Source organism: Mus caroli, unplaced genomic scaffold (assembly GCF_978045245.1).
Source record: "Mus caroli unplaced genomic scaffold, Mus_caroli_1 scaffold_20, whole genome shotgun sequence".
NCBI lineage: Eukaryota > Metazoa > Chordata > Mammalia > Rodentia > Muridae > Mus > Mus caroli.
In genome coordinates, this window is record NW_028227275.1 from 58,162,852 (window position 1) to 58,182,216 (window position 19,365).

Consider the following 19,365-nt stretch of genomic DNA (forward strand, 5'->3'; position numbering starts at 1 on the left):
GCTTCCAGTTTCTGGGATAGGAGTCCATCCGCACTGTGGTGGGGCATGGCAATGGCAGGCATGGCAGTGGAGCATTAGCTGAAGGCTCAGATCTAGAGCCACATGCAGAAAGCACACTGAATGGCTGGATTGTTTGAAACCTACAAGCTTACTGCCAGGGAGTAACCTCCTATAAGCTACACCTCCTACTCCTTCCCTAACAGTTCCACCAACTGGGGACCAAGAATCCAAGCATGAGCCTTGGGGGCCCATTCTCTCTTTCTAAAAAGATTTTATTTATTTTTGTATATGAGTACACTGTAGCTGTCTTCAGACACACCAGAAGAGGACCTCAGATTCCATACAGATGGTTGTGAGCCACCATTGTGGTTGCTAGGAATTGAACTCAGGGCCCTTAGAAGAGCAGTCAGTGCTCTTAATCTCTGAACCATCTCTCCAGCCCTGGGGGCTCATTCTCAATCAGACAACCAATATGTACTTGAAGAAGTGCTACTGTGGAGGAGAAGCAGGAGAGGCCCTAATCTCTGAAGGCCCATCCCATTCCCCCAGTCTAGAGCAGGCATTGGCACTGGACTGAGTGTTTACATGGAGAGCTGGCCTGGCCCTCTTTGTTCCTCCTTAGTCACAGAGGGTAGAGTTGAATGGGAGTAGATAGGCAGGGGAACATGTGGGTATTTTCTTTACTGTCCCCATTCTTCCCCAGGGAAAGGGAAAGGGAGGTGAGAATGAGAAGTTGGTGGGTGGGGTGTGAAGAGAGTAGAAAGGATGAAGTTGGAATGTGAAGGGCTTCTGTAGGGGATGAGGCTGCGTTGATAGCTGATAGCACAGTGCTTTAACAGGGGTTATGGGCTACAGAGGTGTGAGGGAGGGGGGTGCAGAGGGAGAGAGGAGAGAGAACTGCCATTAGAGCTGAGGAAGGCAGCTGGTGAGGTGTGTCTACACTCATGCACACAGCTGAAGTTCATTCCACTTTGTCTGTGTTGTGTTTCCGATTCTATGCATTTATTGTCCTGATGTCGGGGGAAATAGGATTGTTTCCAGTAAGAGAAAGCTGCTGCCAACAGTTTTGACACAGATTGTGAAAGCATGTCTCCAGGGCACAAACTGAAGTATTGGCTATTGGGACATGTCCAGCTTCAATTTTAGGAGGTAGTGCAAACTGTTTTCTTTTTTCTTTTTTAAAGATTTATTTTTTTTAATTTTATTTATGTGAGTACACCGTAGCTGTCTTCAGACACCCCAGAAAAGGGTATCAGTTCTCATTATGGATGGTTGTGAGTCACCATGTGGTTGGTGGGATTTGAACTCAGGACCTTCGGAAGAATGCTCAGTACTCTTAACCCCTGAACCATCTCTCCAGCCCCACAAACTGTTTTAAAATGGTCCTTGATGGCTCTTTGAATTGTCAGGCTGTTTTATACTTAAGTTTGTTGACCCTCAGCGGTCTTAAAAATAACAGCTGCAAACCAAAAGCATTAGTTTAGTATGCTGATGGATTGAGGCAGGAGGATTGGGAGTGTTCAGAGTCATCATTCACTACATGTTGGCTTCAAGGCCATCCTGGGCTACATGAAACCTCATCTCAGGAACAATGCAAACTATAACATTATCTAAACTGTGTAATTTAATAGAATTTAATGTCCCCCAGAATTGTGTAATTCATACAATCTAAGGATATTATCTTCATCTCCTGTGTGATTTGGACATTTCATGTGAGTAGTTTAACAGTGATCTTTTGTGACTGTTTTTTTCAGTTAGCATATTTCAAGTTTCTCCCATGTTTTAGCATGTATCAGAGTACTTTCCTTTTCTTGCATATATACTCACATACATGTGTGTGAAGGCCAGAGGTTTGCTTTGGATGTCTTTCTCAATTGTTTCCCCACCTTATATTGTGAGGCAGCCTTTTCATTGAACCCGAAATTCACTGATTGGGCCAGACTGGCTGGCTCACCAACCCCAGGGATATTTTTTGTTTCTATCTCTCCAGCTGTGGGACAATAGGCACTTGCTGGGGATTTGAACTTGGGTTTTGATACTTACTTATTAGCAAGCAATTCACCATTTGCGCTGTCTCCCAGTCCTGTACTTCCTTTTATCATCCATTGTGTTTGTTGTATGGACAGTTTATCATTCCATTTTGGGGCTTTTTTTTTTTTTTTGGTTTTTCGAGACAGGGTTTCTCTGTGTAGCCCTGGCTGTCCTGGAACTCACTTTGTAGATCAGGCTGGCCTCCAACTCAGAAATCTGCCTGCCTTTGCCTCCCAAGTGCTGGGAGTAAAGGCGTGTGCCACCTCCGCCCGGCTAGGAATGCTACTTCTGTTGGTCCATGGAACTTGACTTTTTGTCATTGAGACAGGCTTCCTTGTGTAGTTTAAAATAGCTTAAAACTGGATCCACCTGCCTCAGCCTCCTGAGGCAAGTAAGATGGCTCAGCAGATAACCCCATGTATCATGCCTGACTACTTGAGTTCTTTCATCAGATAGGAGAGAGCAAGCACCTGCAAGTTGTCCTCTGAACTGTGTGGAACATTCATACAGCACCCTGAAATATAAAATGAATGTTTACAGAGATGCTTTAAGCTTGCTGCCCCTTGTTTTTGTTTGTGTTTTATTGTGGCTCTTTTGTATTTTATCCTCCCCCCACTCTTTACTAAGAACACACTGTAGCCAGACCCCCAAACAGATTCTGTCATAAATTTTTATTACACTGTTGAGGTTGAATTGGTTGATTTCTTCCAGTGAGCTTTTTCAACTATGAATGAATTCATAGAAAATATTAGTAAATGATATTTATTCAGTAAGTGCAAGTGTTAAGAGTGAGGCAGTGTAAGAGCTTGCCTGCACATGAAGGCCCTGCATAAAATGGTAGCTGGATATGGAGTGCAAGCTTTGGTCCTGATGAGCTAGAAAGCAGCAGTGTGCAGGAAAGCAGTGGCATTCTGAAGGCTGGCCTAGTGGCTTCCTAACTGTAACACTGGGTTAGTCAGTTGTCTAGTTAGGGTTTCCTATCACGTTGAAAAACATCATGACAAAAAAGCAAGTTGGGGTGGGGAGAGGAAAGGCTCTATTCTGCTTATACTTTCCTGTTGATGTTTATCACCAAAGGAAGTCAGGATAAGAACTAAAGCAGGGTGGGGATCTGGAGGCAGGAACTGATGCAGAGGCTATGGAGGGTGCTGCTTATGGAGTCCAGGACCACCAGCCCAGTATGGTACCCACCCACAGTGGGCTAAGCCTTCCTCCATTGATCACTAATTAAGAAAATGCCTTAGTGCTTGATCTCAAGGAGGCTTTCCTCAACTGAGGTGCCTTCCACTCTGATGACTCTAGTTTGTGCCAAGTTGACACACAAAACTAGTCAGGCAGTACATTAGTGTTGTGTGAAAACTGAAAAAACATAACAAGATTGTTGTGAAGCTAAAATGAAAATGTTTGGAATTGTTTGATAAATAAAGCATGATTTGTGCCAGGTGTTGAGGCATATGGTTTTTTTTTTTTTTTTTTAAAGATTTATTTATTTATTATATGTAAGTACACTGTAGCTGTCCTCAGACACTCCAGTAGAGGGCACCAGATCTCGGTTACGGATGGTTGTGAGCCACCATGTGTGGTTGCTGGGATTTGAACTCTGGACCTTCGGAAGAGCAGTCGGGTGCTCTTACCCACTGAGCCATCTCACCAGCCCGGCATATGGTTTTTAATTCCAGTGCTCCAGAGGTAGCTTTGTAAATTTTCCTCAGGATTGGTTAACCTGGAAGACTGATAAGGAGTGTACACAACCTGCACTTTTTAAAAAAAAAAATTGGATATTTTATTTGTTTACATATCAAATGTTATCCCCTTTCCCAGTTTCCCCTCTGCAAACCCCCTATCCCATCCTCCCTTACCCTGCTTCTATGAGGGTGCTCACCCACCCACCTATCCTCTTCTGCCTCACCTCCCTAGCATTCCTCTATACTGGTGTATCAAGCCTTCACAGGACCAAGGGCCTCCCCTCCCATTGATGCCAGATAAGGACCCTTCAGTTCCTTCAGTCCTTCCCCTAACTCCTCCATTGGGGTCCCTGTGTTCAGTCCAATAGTTGGCTGTGAGCATCCACATCTGTATTGGTCAGGATCTGACAGAGCCTCTTAGGAGACAGCTGTATCAGGGTACTGTCAGCAAGCACTTCTTGGCATCAGCAATAGTGTTTGGGTTTGGTATCTGCATGTGGGATGGATCCCCAGGTGGGGCAGTCTCTGGATGACCTTTCCTTCAGTCTCTGTTCCACTTTTTGTCCCTGAATTTCCTTTAGACAGGAGCAATTCTGGGTTAAAATTTTGGAGATGGGTGGGTGGCTCCATCCATCAACTGTGGGGCCATGCCTAACCTCTGGATATGGTCTCTATAGGTCCTCCCTCCCCTTTGTGGGGTATTTCAGCTAATGTCATCCCCATGGGGTCCTGGGAGGCTCGGTTTTCTGGCATCTGGGACTTTCTGGTTGCTACCCCCAGTTCCCCATCCCCCATCGCTACACACCTCTGTTCAATTTCCTGACCCTCTCTTCATCTCCTCCATCTCCTCCCTTACCTGATTCTGCCCCTCTTTTTTCCCCTCCCCCTTCTCTCTTCCTCCCAAATTCCTCCCATCCTCTACTTCCCTTGATTATATTGTTTCCCCTTCTAAGTAGAACTGAAGTATCCACTTTTTGGTCTTCCTTTCTCTTGAGGTTCATGTGGTCTGTGAGTTTTATTGTGGGTATTCCACGCTCTTTGCCTAATATCCACTTATCAGTGAGTACATACCATGTGTGTTCTTTTGTGGCTGAGTTTCCTCACTCAGGATTATATTTTCTAGATCCATCCATTTGCCTGCGAATTTTGTGAAATCATTGTTTTTAATAACTGAGTAGTACTCCGTTGTGTAAATGTACCACATTTTTTTCTATCCCATTGTTGAGGGACATCTGGGTTGTTTCCAGCTTTTAGCTATTATAAATAAGGCTGCTGTAAACATAGTGGAGCATGTGTCTTTATTACATGTTGGAGCATTTTCTGGATATACCAGGAGTGGTATAGCTGGGTCCTCAGGTAGTACTATGTCCATTCTGAGTGGTATGAGGTGGAATCTCAGGGTCATTTTGATTCGCCTTTCCCTGATGACTAAGGATGTTGAACATTTCTCTAGGTGCTTCCCAGCCATTCTAGTTTCCTCAGTTGAGAATTCTCTGTTTAGCTCTGTTCTCTATTTTTTTGATAGGGTTATTTGGTTCTCTGGTGTCTTGAGTTCTTTGTATATACTGACTGGATATTAGCCCTTTATGGGATGTAGGATTGATTGAGGTAGTGTCTGTCTTTGTCACTGAGGTGCATTTCCTGTATGCAGCAAAATGCTGGGTCCTGTTTACATATCCAGGCTGTTAGTCTATGTCTTAACCACAGAGCCAGCTCTCCACCCCCTTATAATTCTTTCTTTATATGTTACTTGACCTTCTTCCCTTAGTGCTTTTAATATTCTTTGTTTTGTGCATTTGGTGTTTTGACTATTATGTGATGGGAGGAATTTCTTTTCTGATCCAATCTATTTGGAGTTTATAGGCTTCTAGTATGTTTATGGGCATCTCTTTCTTTAGGTTAGGGAAGTTTTCGTCTATAATTTTGTTGAAGATATTTACTGGCCCTTTAAGTTGGGAATGTTCACTCTCTTCTATATCTTTTTTTTTTTTTTTTTGGTTTTTCAGGTCAGGGTTTCTCTGTATAGCCCTGGCTGTCCTGGAACTCACTTTGTAGACCAGGCTGGCCTCGAACTTAGAAATCCGCCTGCCTCTGCCTCCCGAGTGCAGGGATTAAAGGTGTGTGCCACCACGCCCGGCCTTTTTTTTTTTTTAAAGATTTATTTATATATGTAAGTACACTGTAGTTGTCTTCAGACACTCCAGAAGAGGGCATCAGATCTCATTACGGATGGTTGTGAGCTACCATGTGGTTGCTGGGAATTGAACTCAGGACCTTCAGAAGAGCAGTCAGTGCTCTTAACCGCTGAGCCATCTCTCCAGCCCTCTTCTATATCTATTATCCTTAGGTTTGATCGTCTCATTGTGTCCTGGATGTTTTGAGTTAGGAGCTTTTTGCATTTTGCATTTTCATTGACTGTTGTGTCAGTGTCAATGTTTTCTATGGTAACTTCTGCACCTGAGATTCTCTCTTCTACCTCTTGTATTCTGTTGGTGATGGGTCTGTGACTCCTGATCTCTTTCCTAGGTTTTCTTTCTCCAAGGTTGTCTCCCTTTGTGATTTCCTTATTGGTTCTATTTCCATTTTTAGATCCTGGATGGTTTTGTTCAATTCTTTACCTGTTTGGTTGTATTTTCCTGTAATTCTTTAAGGGATTTTTGTGTTTCCTCTTTAAGGTCTTCTACTTGTTTAGCTGTGTACTCCTGTATTTCTTTAAGGGAGTTATTATTTATGTTCTTAAAGTCCTCTATCATCATCATGAGATGTGATTTTTAAATCAGAGTCTTCCTTTTCTGGTGTGTAGGATTATCCAGGGCTTGCTGTGGTGGGAGAACTGGGTTCTGATGATGCCAAGTAGCCTTGGTTTCTGTTGCTTATGTTCTTGCACTTGCCTCTCACCATCTGGTTATATGTGATGTTAGCTGGTTTTGCTGTCTCTGCCTGTGACTTGTCCCTCCTTTAAGCCTGTGTGTCAGCACTCTTGGGAGACCAACTCTCTCCAGCCAGAATTTGGGTATGGAGAGCTGTGGCACAGGGTCAGCTCTGGGGCACAGATGGAAACTCCAGCCTGCACTTTTAAAAGCTTCTGTGATAGTAATATATAGAGAGAAAGAGTGGCCAGGGAGAAAAGAGAATTCATGTCAAAGAGGCCAACTGACGAAAACATTCTCATTCCAGTATGGGTGGGTGGGGGCAGGTGGGAAGAGGTGTCTCCTGGTGAACTGCATTGAGAGCAGGTTAAGTGAGGACTGAAAAGGGTAACTGAGTGAGCCCAACTTGAAGTCGACTGGTACAGTATGTAATTAATTGAAGAGGGAGTGCTATCATATGCTGTAAAAAATAATTAGTACAAAGTACTAACCAGCCCAGCCCAATAGAAATGGACAAAAACTATAAACAGACACTTGGCAGAAAAGTGAAGTGTAAATGGCTTTCAAAAATTCAAAAAATTTGGGCTAGAGAGATGGCTGACTGGTTAGGACGTGTGCTATTTTTACAGAAGACCCAGGTTAGTTGCCTGCACCTGCATTGCAGGTCAGAACTGCAGTAATTTAGTTCCAGTGGAGCTCAGTCTTTTCTGCACTCTACAGGCAAAGTGTACTCAGGCACACAGAAACACACTTTGAAAAAATGTGAACAATGTGCAGCTTTGCTCAAGAGAAAAGAAAGCATGCTTGCATGTTGATGGATGTGAAGAAACAGACATTCATGTGGTGGGAAGAAAGTAGGTGTGACTTAACAGAGGTGCATGTCTATTCTCCAGCAGCTCTACTTTTGGAAGATTAGGATTTTTGCTTTTTTTTTTTTAAATAAAAGCAAGAGTTGAAAATGACATGGTCATTAGTGGTGGCCTTCTTACATGGGAAAGTACTGCTCAAACGTCTTCAGGAAAGGATTTAGAGGTTGGTTGTTTTTGTTATTAATCAAGCTTTGTCAACATCTTTGAGAATCTTTTTTTTTTTTTCATTTAAAAATTGAAAAACATACCAATGTCGGTCTGGTATTAGCCAGAGCAGGCTGTAGAAGTGAACCTTTGAAAAGAGCTGTTAGTCTAGTCACTGGGGGGAGGGTGTGTGTGTGTGTCTACCTTTAGGACATGCGCCAGTCAGTGTGTATTCCTTTTTCAGAGGCTGACAGAGATTCTCTTTGGGAAACTCAGTCCTGTTGTATGTACATACTGGGCTATACCACAGGGGAAAGGGTGTGTGATGTCTTACAAGACTTGTGAGTGAATCCACATTCCATTTTACCTGATTATGCCTAGACCAGGCATATCTTCCATCAAGGCTACATCAAATTTTACTTGGTTTGAATCCTTGACAGAGTAAGTGTCTGATGCCAGAGAACTCTGAATGTAACATGGGGCCTTGTGTATGTGAGAACAGCACAGACCTTTGTGCACTGTACATTCTCATGTTGCCCACATGAACACAGTGCTGTGGACCTTTTTGAAGTTTGGCTTTTTATTTATCTTTTTAAATAAGAGGCTTGGCACAACCAAATAGACTGGTCTTCCAGCAGAGAAAATTTTTTTTTCTTTTTACGAAACCCACTGGCACTCACTCTAAAGATGGAAATGGCCTCAAACTTGGAGAGATTGGCCTGCTTCTGCTTCTTGAGTGCTGAGGTTAAAGGTGTGCGTTACCACATCTGGCTTTGCGCAACTTTACATTCTCTGTTGTTTTCAGTTTAAAGTTGAACAACTTCTTAAAAATTTGAGACTGTTGTTACTCATTGATTTGTTTTTCTTTATGTTCTGATACTATTTATATTTCCTTATTTCTTAGATCATAGGAATGACTTATAAGATTGAGAAGTGATGATTTAGTCTCAAGTCTCCCATTTTGTAGATAAGACAAATACAAAGAGAAGAGATTCCCTGCCTAGAACTGAATCTTTGTGCCACCTTAGACCTACCTGTGGGACTTGAAGGGATGTGCCCTTTTTTTTTTTTTTAATATTTTATTTATTTTTAGAGTCTGAGTGTCTTTTCACACTAGTTGACTTTGAACTTGGCTTGTAGCTGATGGTTTCTCAATTTTTTTTTAAAGATCTATATGTGAGTACACTGTAGCTGTCTTCAGACACTCAAGAAGAGGGCATCAGATTTTTGTTATGGATGGTTGTGAGCCACCATGTGGTTGCTGGGATTTGAACTCAGGACCTTTGGAAGAACAGTTGGTGCTCTTAACCGCTGAGCTATCTCACCAGCTCAGGATGTGCCTTTGATTATACTGTTGCTGATGTAATGAAGAATATTAATTTATGAAAGATACTAGTTCATTTAAAGGGGCATGTTGGTTCATGCCTGTAATCCCAGCTCTTGGGAGGTGGGGCCAGGAGGATGGCAGCAAATTGGAGGCTAGCCTGATGTGCATAGAGAGTTCTATAAAGTGTGAGATTGTTTTTAAAAAGAAAAGAAAGAAATTTACTCTAATACATTTTCACTCACTTCATTGTTCATATGCCATGTAAAAAGTTTTGATAACATTGAGGAAGTGTTAAAAGTAGGTACCTCAGTTGGGCTAATGAAGTGTAGTCTGACCAGTGTAGTGATTCCTCACTCACTGTGGCTGTAACAGGTATAGGTGGTCCACTGTTCTTGACCTTGGATGCAAGTTTACTAATCTGTGACTGGGCTGTATTTTCATAGTAGGTTAGACTGAGCTGTCTTCTTGTGTCTGAAGTGATGGGAGTATTCCTAATGAGCATAGCCAGACAGTGATGAAATCCAGTCAGGTGCCAAGCTTTGCTTACAGTGTATCACCTACTGATATGGCCTTCCCCCACCAACCCCCCCTCCGACAGGATTTCTCTGTGTAGACCAGGCTGGCCTCGAACTCAGAAATCTGCCTGCCTCTGCCTCCCAAGAGTTGGGACTAAAGGTGTGCGCCACCACGCCCGGTGCTGATATGGCCTTCTTAAGGTGGTAGGGAGGCTTGTACTTTACATTCTTTTTTTTTTTTAAGATTTATTTATTTATTATATGTAAGTACACTGTAGCTGTCTTCAGACACACCAGAAGAGGGCATCAGATCTTGTTACAGATGGTTGTGAGCCACCATGTGGTTGCTGGGATCTGAACTCTGGACCTTCGGAAGAGCAGTCGGGTGCTCTTACCCACTGAGCCATCTCACCAGCCCGTACTTTACATTCTTGGTGTGATAATTTTGGTTAATGGCTTAGAAGTGTTGGTATGTGTGTATAATTTTTATTGTTGTTGGGTATTTCTGAAGATGTTGAGGTTTTAAATTTTAGGTTTCTCCCAATTATGGATAATTTTTTTTTTTTTTTTTTTTTTTGGTTTTTGGTTTTTCGAGACAGGGTTTCTCTGTATAGCCTTGGCTGTCCTGGAACTCACTTTGTAGACCAGGCTGGCCTCGAACTCAGAAATCCGCCTGCCTCTGCCTCCCAAGTGCTGGGATCAAAGGTGTGCGCCACCATCGCCCGGCCAATTATGGATAATTTTACAATCCCCCTTTATTAGACAAACTCTTACTGTGTAGCCAAGGCTGGCTTTGAACTTCTCTTGTCTCAGCCTCCTAAGTACTGGAATTGTACTTTTGTCACCACATAGGGTGTTTCACCACGTAGGATGTTGATACATTTGTATTCAAAATTCATAGGTAAGTTTTTATTCATAGCATGCTAGACATTGATGGTAAAATGATAAGCAAGTCTTTGTGTAGATGGATTATCTCATTGTCTTTGGTCTCTTCTGACTTGAGTATTTTGAAGCATGCATAGTGGGATCAGTGAGCCACATCAAGGATTTTATGATATATAGCAGGGAGTAGAGTCTTGCTTTTGTATATCTGGACTCTAGGCTATCACTTGTCTGTAGCATGGGCACAGTTTTGTTCTGCCTGATACTGTACAGGAAGACAATGTTGGAGTAGCTTCATTCAGTCCCTCTTTGGCACCAATAGGGTGTGGTCTGCTTTTTAAAATTTATGTGAGTATAGAGTGCAGGGATCCCCCTCCCCCCCCGTAAATAATTTTGATTTCAATAAATTTGACATCCATTAAAAAGCCTGATTAGGATGATCCCTTTCTTATTCTTTTTTAAGGTAAGGGGTCATGAATGGTGAATGTTCATTCTGCTATTTTCTCAGTGTTTAGGACTAAGCAAATACATTTAGATGCTGTTCAGTTGAGAGATTCTGTTCTGTTTTAAAAACCAATTTTCTCTGGGGTATGCTGGTGTGTTTGAGATTGAACCCAAGACTTTCGATTTAAGCATGCTAAGCATGTTCTCTATCTCTGAGCTACTTCTCTAACACTTTTATAACTATGCCATAGTAGTATTGAAAAAGAAGGTACGATTTATAGTAGGGGCAAATTTTATGTCTATTGAGAAAAGTATTGATTCTTTAAGGAATGATAGATGATAATACAATTAAAAATGAAAGCGTATCAATTGATTATTTTTAGGGAATGGATTTTTTTAATCCATTTTCTCCGAGAGAGTAATTCAGTAATGGACAGCTAAACTGCTTGGCTATTGTTATTATTGTTTGTTGTTTGTTTGTTTGACAGGGTCTTTCTGAGTAACCTTGGCTATCCTAGAACCTGATACGTAGACTAGTCTGACTCCACTAACTCAAGAGATCCTCCTGCTTCTGCCTCCTGAGTGTTAGAAATCAAAGGTCTAAGCTGCTTGCTATTTTAGCTCTCAAATCATCAGTGCCTCCCTTAGCTTCTGTGGCCCTGTCCTTACTCCCTGTTCCTGAGCAGTCTTGCTCTATGAGAACCTTTCTCATTTTGTGCTTTCTGATGTAAAAATATAATTTCCTAGAAGTCAGATCCTTAAGAGATTCCCTGCTCCCTTCAGTTGACGTTCTTGATGGCATCCTAGACAGACTTTTTTTTTTTTTTTTTTTTGAGGGTGGGGGCTTTGCTACCATTGTCCAGTGACCTTATGTCAGAGTTTGGATACCTTTACTTCATTTTTTTCCAAGCTGGGATCTGAGCCCTTGTCTTGTTTCTTCAGTAGTCTGTCTAGCTTTTGCCACTCCTTCAATGCCCAACTTATTTCTCTGTTTTAGCAATAGTAGCCCTAGTGATCCCACTCTCTCAGTTCTTACTGACATCAAGCAGATGATGTGGACACATACACTGTTTTCAGTTTTGCTTCTTTCTCTCTTTTGCATCCTCCAACCATTGCTGCCATACTGCTTTGATTGTTACTTTAGATTCAGGAGTTGGCAAGCCAGGAAGATAGTATAGAATTCATTTATACCATCTTTATAATTCAGGAATGGATTCTCAGGTTAGATGGCTCAGTGGTTGAGAGTACCGACTGCTCTTCTGAAGGTCCTGAGTTCAGATTCCAGCAACCACATGGTGGCTCATAACCATCCATAACAAGGTCTTTTATAACATACCTAGAAAATAGTGTGACTTTGTGGCCTTAGTAGCTAGTGCTACTGGAACTCATTATGTAGACCAGACTGGCTGTGAACTCAAAGATTTGATATGCCCGTCTCTGCCTCCTAAGTGCTGGGATTAAAAAGAACTTGTTTTTAAAATATGTCAAACGTTTACTTTCTTTAGTTTATAGCCAGTAGCAGCACCTAATTGACTGGCTTTTTCTTCCCCTTCTGAAGGCAGTTTATATTTCGGATACTTTATGCTGTGAAAAAACAAAAACAAAAACCCAGAAGTGCATACCTTCTGAGATTGTAGTTGTAAATAGTGCTCACTGCTTCTCATTCTTCCAGTGTAGTTCCTTACTTTGTTGTTGTTAATTAGTGTTTAGCATTATCATTGTGCTGGCTAGTTTTTTTGTCTACTTGGCTAGAGTTAATCTGGGAAGAAGGAATATCCATTGAAAACTTGCCTCTCTCAGATTGGCCTGTGTGCAATTTTCTTGGTTAATGATTGATGTGGGAGGGTCCAGCCCACTGGCAGTACCACATTTGTGCAGGTGGCCTTGGGTGGTATAAGAAAGCAGACTGAGGGCTGGCGAGATGGCTCAGTGGGTAAGAGCACCCGACTGCTCTTCCGAAGGTCCGAAGTTCAAATCCCAGCAACCACATGGTGGCTCACAACCACCCGTAATGAGATCTGATGCCCTCTTCTGGTGCATCTGAAGACAGCTACAGTGTACTTACATATAATAAATAAATAAATATTTAAAAAAAAAAAAAAAAAAAAAAGAAAGCAGACTGAACAAGTTAATGGCGAGCAAACCAGTAAGCAGCGCTCTTGTGTGGCCTCCGGCCTCCAGGCTCATGATGGAGTGTGAGGTAAAATAACCCTTTTTCTCCCCAGGCTAGTCAGGGTGTTTATCACAGCTGTAAAAACCTAAAAAGGACAATAGATGACTGTCAAGCTATTTATAACAGTGGTATAGTATATACTTTCCCCTCTTAAATGACTTTGCATATTCCGTGAAAACAGACCTTTTTAAAAAATGCACTTGTCTATGACAGAGCATTATGCTCTGTCTGTCTTTCTTTCTTTTTTTTTTTTTTTTTAGAACAGCAGACACCTTTATTACACTATGCATGAGGCTCATTTGCCTTTCCGGGCTTTGATCTTCCGAAGATAGAACTCCAGCTCCTTGCCTTCGAGCACATAGCCGTCTGCTCTGCCACACTGGCCTGGTCTTGAGGCAATACAGGCTAGAAGCTTGCCCTGCTGGAACTGCTCCTCCAGGAGACTGCTGATTTTGGCATTCTTTTTCCTTTCGTCGTATTTCTTTTGAATTTTCTTTGATCGTTTTTTGTTTAAAATCTCTTCCTCCTCAGGAGTCAGCTTGGCCCCCTTCTTGCGGCCCAGGGGCAGTGCATAGTGGGACTCGTACCACTGTCGGTACGGCGTGCTGTCAATAAGCACAATGCAGTTCTTCACCAGGGTCTTGGTGCAGACAAGCTCGTTGTTGGATGCATTGTAGACAACATCAATGATCCTTGTTTTGCGAGTACAACACTCAGAGCCCCAGGAAAAGTTCCCCACATCCAATCTCAGGGCGCGGTACTTCTTATTGCCTCCTCGAACTCGGACTGTGTGTATGCGGCGAGGGCCAATCTTCGTGTTGGCAGCGGGCCATCCCAGCTCATACTTCCGCTTCTTGTGATAGGGTTTTCGCTTACCCCCGGTCTTGCGGCGCTTGTGCCAATTGTCCCGAGAGATGCCCATCGCTCGGCGCTGGCTGGAAAGAGGAAGCCCTGTCTGTCTTTCTGAGGAACACCCTGAAGTCTGGACCTCTTGCCCTTGCTTGTGCACTGGTGTCTTGCTGTTCTCCCTCTACCCTACCCTGAGAGGGTTTTTGACTTTCATGCGTGGGTGATTATATCCCGGAGTCTGTGTTGTCTGTTGCTGCTCCTTCTCCTTTCATGGAGCACAGTCTGCAATTTTTGTGAGAAAACAAGTAAATCTGAGATTAAAAAAAATTTTTTTTAAATGTATTTTGCTTCTTTCTGTGTACTCTTGGGAGGGAGGGAATGTAGGGCTATTTTCATGCTAGGCGTTCTTCACTACTGAGTTGCACCCGAACCCTCTATGTACTCATTTGTTTTTTCAAGACAGGGTTTCTCTGTGTAGCCCTGGCTGTCCCAGAACTTGTTTTGTTGACCAGGCTGGCCTTGAACTCAGAGACCCTTCTGCCTTTGCCTCTTGAGTGCTAGAATTAAAGGTGAGCATCATCATGCCCAATTGTATTATGTACTCTTTAAAAAAAACAACAACAATGTTTATTTTTAAAAATGTATGTCTTTATGTGAGAGTTTCCCTGCTCGAGTTTATATGCACTATATGCATGCAAGTATCAGCCATGTGTCAGCAAAGCCATGGATCCTCTCTGGGTACACTTGATTGAGATTTTAGGCACATGTTTCTGAATTGGAAATAGTTTAGCTCATGTTTTTTGTTTGAACAGGTTGCTATAACAAAATACCATAGCTTGAGTATTTATTTTTGTTTTTCGAGACAGGGTTTCTCTGCATAGCCCTGGCTGTCCTGGAACTCACTTTGTAGACCAGGCTGGCCTCGAACTCAGAAATCCACCTGCCTCTGCCTCCCGAGTGCTGGGATTAAAGGCGTGCGCCACCACGCCCGGCTGAGTATTTAAAGTACAGAAATTTATTTACAGTTCTGGAGACTGTAAGTTAAGATCTGAGTTTTGGACAATGCAGATTTCAGGTGAGGGTCTCTTTCTGGTCTATAGACACTGTCTCTTGATATATTCTTACTCTGCCTTTCTTCAGAGAGCAAGTACTCTGGCATTTCTTCCTATAAAGATACTGAGCTCATGTAACAGTTCTTACTTACTGCAAAGATAGCAAGACTTCATTATAGAAGTTGAGAGCAATATAAAATATCAGTATATGAGCCTTTTATACTGTGTAGCTCCACCTGGTCTTGAACTTAATGATATCTGTGCCTCAACTTTCACAAATTTCTTCAACCTTAAGATTGTCCATGCCCAAAGAAACCCAGGAAAAGGCTCACCTGTGGCTTTTCCCAGAACTTCTCACCCTGTCCAGCTTAAACCTTTCCAGACCAGGGCTGGGCTCCCCTACTGTAGCCCTGGCTTCTCATTTTCATATAAACTTGCCATTTTGGCCATGCACTTTTTTGGTCCTTGGCTCTTCTCTTGGTCTACTTGCCCTTTCTCTTGTTTTCCTCTCTCACTCCCTCCACCCCTGTTCAGTCTGGATCCTTTCAGATGCCTCTGGCCGAACTTTTCCTTATAGCTACAATAAAATACCTAGGAGTGGCCATGTCCTCATTTTCATTAAAGGTATACTTCTATGCTCTGCTTCATTTATTCCCCCTTAAAAAGTGGTAAAATGTATTTAGCATAAAATTTTTCCTATCCCCTCCACCCCTCTTTTCGTTTTTTTTTTTTTTTTTTTTTTTGGTTTTTCGAGACAGGGTTTCTCTGTATAGCCCGGGCTGTCCTGGAACTCACTTTGTAGACCAGGCTGGCCTCAAACTCAGAAATCCGCCTGCCTCTGCCTCCCGAGTGCTGGGATTAAAGGCGTGCGCCACCACGCCCGGCTCACCCCTCTTTTCAATAGGGTTTTCTTTTTTTTTTTTTTTTTTTTAAGATTTATTTATTTTATGTATGTGAGTACACTGTAGCTGTCCTCAGACACACTAGAAGAGGGCATCCGATCCCATTACAGATGGTTGTGAGCCACCATGTGGTTGCTGGGATTTGAACTCAGTACCTCTAGAAGAGCAGTCAGTGCTCTTAATCACTGAGCCACCTCTCCAGCTCCCTCAATAGGGTCTTCTTATAGCCATGGCTGTACTCACTATGTAGACTAGGCTGGCCTTGAATTTACAAAGTTTACAGTTACAAAGATCCCTTGCCTCTGTATGCCTAGTGCTGGGATTAAAGGTGTGTGCCATTGCCGGCAGATGACTTTGCCTGTTTGTAAGTGTACTGTCATTGGTGTTAAGTGTGTGCATAATGTATGGCAGTCATTGCTAGCTGTCTGTGTTACTTTCATCCTCTGGAACTAAAATTTCATACCATTAAAGAACTTGCGGTTCCTCTTCCTTCCTTTCTCTTCAATTGTTTTAACTGTTAAAGCCCTTCCTTCTTCAGAGATGTGCTCCAATAGCACCAGAAGCTGCAGACAGTACTGGCTCCTATCATTCATAGCATTCATATCCAGGTAAGCTTAATGTCTAAATAAGGCAAGAAAGATAACAAGATTAACTTAATATCAGTAGAATATCCCAAAAGTCTAAAAGTTGTCTGAGCGGGCTGGAAAGATGGCTCAGTGGTTAAGAGTGGTTGGGACTGCTCTTCCGAAGGTCCCAAGTTCAAATCCCATGAACCACCTGGTGGCTCACAACCATCTGTAATAAGATCTGAAGCCCTCTTCTGGTGTATCTGAAGACAGCTACAATGTACTAAAAAAAAAAAAAAAAAAAAAAAAAAGTTGTCTGAGCACAGTCTCAAAGTTTTGCTCTGGGAGCCAAAGAAAGAAACTGGGGAGGGGACTAGGGCACTTTACACTAATTAAAATGAACACACTTTGCCAGAACTTTGGTCTTTTTTTGTGTGATTTCTAGCCAGTCATTGTGGTTTATTGAGTTGTAGCTTGTGTTACCTTCTCTCCCCTGTGCTGCCCATTTCTTATTTAAAACAGGGTCTCTTACCAGGCAGTGGTGGCTCATGCCTTTAATCCCAACACTTGGGAGGCAGAGGTAGGCAGATTTCTGAGTTCAAGGACAGCCTGGTCTACAGGACTAGGTGTAGAGTAGCAGATGGCAGTAAGCCCCCTAGAGGAGAATAAAAGGTACTTTTATAGCTTTCTAGTGTGACTTCAAGAAACCCAAAGCTTCTTATCTTTTTGATTCTCTGTAAAAGCCCCAGGCTACTCTCTCTGTGGCTTGATCATGAACTTTGACAGCACTTGAACAAGACTCCTTTAGGAGACTTGGGTATTATTTCGTTAATACTCAGTACTGAAGTAGCTCCAATTATTTATTTAATACCCAATACTGCTCTCTTTATCTTACAACCTTTCTCTTTAATTTTTAATTTCTGCTCTGAGGTATTAAATTTTGAAGGCTGCCCCCCCCCCCCCCTGTGTTCTTTTCTGTGGCACCTGGTGTTTAGTGATGTATTATCTTGATCTTTCTGGAGGTAGCAATTATTTTATATATTTGTATAGTCTTTCTGTTTTCCTTTGCATTTTTCTGTTTGCTGTAATGCTCTCTTTGTTTTTGTTTCAAGACAGAGTATCTCTGTGTAACAACCCTGGCTATTCTGGAACTCATCTGTGGGCCAGGCTGACCCCGAACTCACAGAGATCTGTCTGCCTCTGCCTCCCAAATGCTGAGATTAAAGCCATGTTCTACCACCATCTGGCTGCTCTGCTATTCTTCATGCTAAGCTTTCTGGAGTGATCTGGTAATCTTTGACTTTGCTCATATGCAAAATCAAGGATGCAAAAATGGAACTATCTTCCACATTGCAAAAACAGGGAGCTGGGCATTGGTGGCTCACACCTTTAATCCCAGCACTTGGGAGGCAGGGGCAGGCAGATTTCTGACTTCAAGGCCAGCCTGGTCTACAGAGTGAGTTCCAGGACAGTTAGGGCTACACAGATAAGCCCTGTCTCAAAAAACCAAAAGAACAGAGGGAGTGGTATCACCCATTATTTGTGAACTTCTTAGCTTTTCATTTCTGAATGTCTTGCCTGGCCAGAATTAGGACTTCTTGAGGAGAAATGACAGACTTCAATCTGTGGCAGAGAAGAAATTATATGAACCAGGAACATGCTGTGAGAGGAATTAAAGTGCTCAGAAAACACAAAAGCTCCTAGGGCAGCTTGCCCATGCAAAGCTGGGACATTGGAAAGATCATGATAGGTAATGGTGCTATAAAAGTTGGATTTCATAGTAATAATAGGTTCAGGAAAGAGTGAGTTCAGGCAGACAGGGGCATACCTTACTGAAGTTGCAAAGACAGCTAACAAATGCAGGAGCTGTTTAACGTCCTCCTCTGTCTGCTACAGAGTGAGTTAGAAGCCAGCCTGGACTATATGAGACACTGTCTCAAATAAAAAATGTATGTAAATAGCATATTATCAGTAAGTACTAAAGGGAATGTTCTAAGAGCATCATGTATAAGATGGTTTTTTTGCAGATTATTTACTGATTAGTCACCAAAGAAAATGGTCACTTCACAGAAGGAATCAGTTACTATCATCTTATGGAATAAAGTCATCAACAGTATTCAGACAAGTTGTCCTCATCTATATAGCATTACAACCAAAAAATGTACACCTAGCACTCAAAAGTGAAATGAAAGATGGAAATGCTAACCACCAAAAAATTTAAATATATTTAGATGATAGGAAATAAAGGAGACTTGGTTTCAGTTGTGTGTGACCCTGAAGCATAATCATTTCCTCTGAGGAGCTGTAGAACAATTATGGTTCAGCAGTTCCTTACTGGATGTGTCCAGTGTTGTGTAAGAGAATTCAGCAAACAGTTTCTGAAGAAGTTAAATAGAGGCGAGAGGTGCATGAAATACTTGAGGTCTGGGTATCATCTTTAGCAGTATTCTTGAGCATATACATAGACAGGGAGCTAAGTCAGTTGATTGGAAGCTTCTTGAACTTAGATTTTGCTTTTACTTGCACATATGTGTAAGTATAAGTGTTCTTAGAGGTCAGAAGTTGTCACTTCCCCTGAAACGAGAGTTAGAGGCAGTTAGGAGCTATTTGACATGGATATTGGGAGTCAAACTTGAGTTCTTTTTTTTTTTTTTTTTTTTTTTTGGTTTTTGGAGACAGGGTTTCTCTGTATAGCCCTGACTGTCCTGGAACTCACTTTGTAGACCAGGCTGCCCTCGAACTCAGAAATCCACCTGCCTCTGCCTCCCGAGTGCTGGGATTAAAGGCGTGCGCCACCACGCCTGGCTCAAACTTGAGTTCTTAACTATCAATCAATCTCTGCCCTGTGACCTACCCTCCACTTCTAGGTACCAAACCATGAAACTTTTAAGGTTAACAGGTGAGAGTGGCTGATGGGCAGGTGCCATGTTAGGCAGGGCTTCTTGGCCTTAGCATTATAGCAGATCACTAGTCTGGCTTATTTGGTTAGTGAGCTCCAGTAAAGTTTCAAGTCATCCCTAGGTGTTGGTTGTCTTACCCTCACTCCCCCGCAAGAT

At 42.4% G+C, this 19,365-nt stretch overlaps 1 protein-coding gene and 1 pseudogene across 12 annotated transcripts in view; one reads left to right on the forward strand and one right to left on the reverse strand.

Moving 5' to 3' along the window:
- Positions 1–19,365, forward strand: part of Ppp6r3 (protein phosphatase 6 regulatory subunit 3) — a 120,251-nt gene that overhangs the window by 11,374 nt on the left and 89,512 nt on the right. The window lies entirely within an intron of this gene.
- LOC110285211 (small ribosomal subunit protein eS8 pseudogene) lies at positions 13,188–13,882 on the reverse strand (annotated as a pseudogene).